Below are 3,884 nucleotides of genomic sequence, written 5' to 3' on the forward strand. Positions count from 1 at the left end.
GAGATAAATTAAAAATATTAGTTAATGGTTCACAGAGTTCCATTTTGCATTCCTTAAGAACCCTTGGAAAAACCTCATCAGGACCCGGCGACTTATTTTGCTTCAGTCTGTGTCTGCTTCACAACCATTTCACTAGTGACTGTGATGTTACATAATTTATCTTCTAGCCCACTATAAAAATTAATTACTGGAATATTGTTAGTGTCTTCCTGTGTAAAAACAGAGAAAATAATCATAAAAAATCGAGCACATTTCATTCTCTTTGTCAGTAAGGTGCCCATAGTTATTTTTAAGGGGACCTATCTTATCTCTAACTTTTGTTCTATAGACCTGGAAAAAACTTTTTGGGTTAGTTTTAGAATCCCTAGCAACTTTAATTTCATAGTCCCTTTTAGCTTTTCTTATCCCCTTTTTAATGTCCCTCTTAATGTCAATATACTGATTCATAAGATGACCCTCACCTCTTTTGATACGCCTATAAATTCCTTTCTTATGCCCTAGTAGATATTTGAGCCTATTATTCATCCATTTTGGGTCATTTCTCTTTGATATAATTTCTTTATATGGGATAAACGTTCTTTGAGCAGCATGTATAGTGTTCAGAAAACTGTCATATTGATAGCTCACTTCGTTACCCCAGTCAACAGATAAGTGTTCTCTAAGCCCATCGTAATCTGCTAAGCGAAAATCTGGGACTGTTACTGAGTTATCGCTACTATCGTACTTCCATTCAATGCTAAATGTGGTCGCTAGCACCCAGTTCCTCTGAAATTTCTAAATTATTAACAAGGGACTCATTGTTTGCCATAACTAAGTCAAGCAGGTTATTTCCCCTTGTAGGTTCTGTCACAAACTGCTTCAAAAAACAATCCTGAACTACTTCTAAGAAGTCGTATGATTCTAAATTCCCAGTCAAGAAATTCCAATCAATATGACTAAAGTTAAAGTCTTCTAGAATTACTACATTATCGTGCCTTGTGGCCTTAACAATTTCCTCCCATAGTAGTCTCCCTTGGTCCCTATCTAAGTTTGGGGGACGGTATATCACTCCTAAAATCAGTTTTTCATGCCCTTCTGAAAATTCTATCCAAACAGACTGTATGTGTTACTTCAGACTTAATACCCGTTTTCATGCAACAGTTCAAGCGATCTCGGACATACAATGCCACCCCACCCCCCTTCCCGATACTTCTATCTACTTGGAACAATTTAAAACCCTGAATATGACATTCCGCAGGCATGTCCCGCCTTTTTTAATTAAACCACGTCTCAGTTAAGGCAAATACATCAATGTTACCTGCACTAGCAACTAATCTCAACTCGTCCATCTTATTCCTAGCACTACGGCAATTAGCATAATAAACATTGAAAGACTCTCCTTTCTCTTTACCCTTCCTGCTCATTTCTGTTTTTCTACTAAACCTATTACTGTCCTTATCACCCAAAGTCCCTGGCTTTTCAATGTCTACCTCGTTCTGCTTATTACTAGTTCCCCTAGAACTCCTAATATTACTACACTGGGACTTCACTGTTTTCCTGCCAAAACCCATACCACTAACTATTCCTAGTTTAAAGTCCTAACTGCTCCCTCCACTGCAGTTGCCAGTGCTACCACCCCAGACCTAGATAAGTGAACCCCATCCATGGCATACATGTCATTTCTGCCATAGAACAGGTCCCAGTTGTCAATGAATGTTATCGCATTTTCCTTACAGTATTTGTCCAGCCAGCAATTGACACCAATTGCCCTGGACAACCATTCATTTCCAACTCCTCTCCTTGGCAAAATACCACATATGACAGGGTTCCCACCCTTACTCCAAATTATTTCTATTGCTGACCTATACCTGCTAATCAGGTCTTCACTCCTACGTATGCCAACATTGTTGCCTCCAGCACTGAGACAGATAATAGGATTGCTCCCATTACCTCTCATGATGTCATCCAGACGGCTAACTATATCCTCCATCCCAGCCCCAGGAAAGCAAACTCTCTGTCTCCTACTCCTGTCCTTCAAGCAGAACGCCCTATCCATATACCTAACTTGGCTATCCCCAACACCAAAATATTCTTACCTTCCTTGGTGTCGTTCGTCGTGATGTTCCCAGTAGTCGACTCACATTCGTCGGGTAGCACTGAGAATGTATTAGACGTTTCCACAACAGTTTCCACGGCAGTCTCTTTCTTCTTCATCGTTTCTACCTTTCCATTCGTCTTCTTGATCGTCAACTTCGTTCCCTGCTGTCCAGCCACTGACCAGTTTCCCTTCTTGACCTGAGGACTCAAAACAGGAGGACTACTACGAATCTTCTTGTTTTCCTCGGTCAGTCGCCGAATCTCCATCTTTGCCAACCTCAATTCTTCCTTAAGCTGTTGGTAAAGTTGCTCAATGGAGGGCATCTTGCTTCAATTCGTAGAGAGCGTGCAAACAGGTCTTCACAGAGCTAAGTACATGTCAACACTGTGCAAAAGCCAACTCAATCAGGAGCTACTGCGCAGCATGTCCGCACGGCCCAATAGCCCAATAGTGTGCTTCCGGAGACGTGCTCAGTGTTATACTCACCCCAAGATCTTTCTCCTTGAGCGAGGTTTGCAGTCTTTGGCCACCTAGCCTATACTCCGTCTGCGGTTCTCTTTGCCCTTCTCCGATCTTCATGACTTTGCATTTGGCGGGGTTAAATTCGAGATGGCAGTTGCTGGACCAGGTGTCCAGCCTGTCCAGGTATTTTTGAAGTCCTGCCTGATCCTCATATGATTTAATTCCCTCATTAACTTCACATCTGCGAACATGGACACTTCTGAGTCTATCCCTTCCGTTATGTCATTCACATATACCAAAAAAGCACTGGTCCTAGGACCGACTTCTGTGGGACCCCGCTCGTCACAGGTGCCCACTGTGATACCTCATCACGTACCATGACTCGCTGTTGCCTCCCTGTCAGGTATTCTCTGATCCATTGCAGTGCCCTTCCTGTTATACGCGCACACATGGAATGAAGCAACACATATGGAATGAAGCAACCTTGGAAATGAGCCAGTGGTCAGGAATCCTTGTTTTATGAAGTCAGTGATGTAGTACAATGGAATGCCTCAAGTTGCGATACCTGCCCTACGTCAAGTTGTAGATGTTGAGCTGTAGTTGAAATGTGGCCTTGAGGGTCGTAAAGCGCTCATGTTGCGACTATTTGCAAGTGTCACTCAACTGACAGGTTTTTCATGTTTATAAAATCCAAATAATAGCTTAGGTCCAATGATGAATTGGAGCTGGTGACTAATGGAGGTGGTAATGGAGCCAAGAGAAATTAACTTGAGAGAAATTTTCTTTCAGGAGACAGAGTGAAGGAGACTTTGTACCAGGAAGCGACAGTTGTGCTGACCCACCGAGTGTATACCTGGAGAGGGTTTCGGTGGTCAACGCCCCCGAGTCCCGGTCTGTGACCAGGCCTCGTGGCAGATCAGGGCCTGATCAACCAGGCTGTTGTCATTGGCCGCACGCAACCCGACGTACGAACCACAGCCCGTTTGGTCAGGTACTGACTTTAGATGCTGTCCAGCGCGTTCTTGAAGACAGCCAGGGGTCTATTGGTAATCCCCTTTATGTATGCTGGGAGGCAAATGAACAGTCTTGGGCCCCTGATACTTGTGTTCCCTTGTCATGCTAGTGGCACCCCTGCTTTTCACTGGGGGGGGGGAAGGGGTGGCATCGCCTGCCGAGTCTTTTGCTGTCATAGGGAGTGATTTTCGTCTGCAGATTATGCTGCTCTTCTGGTAGTTGACAAGATTGTGTTAGTGTCAAGGTATAGAAAAGCTTGTTTTGCATTTCGAAAAAAGTTTTTGAAAATTCTTTTCAAGATAAAAAAAATAGAAAAAAATTGCCATGAATA

This window comes from Cherax quadricarinatus, chromosome 13, assembly GCF_038502225.1.
Source record: "Cherax quadricarinatus isolate ZL_2023a chromosome 13, ASM3850222v1, whole genome shotgun sequence".
Classification (NCBI taxonomy): domain Eukaryota; kingdom Metazoa; phylum Arthropoda; class Malacostraca; order Decapoda; family Parastacidae; genus Cherax; species Cherax quadricarinatus.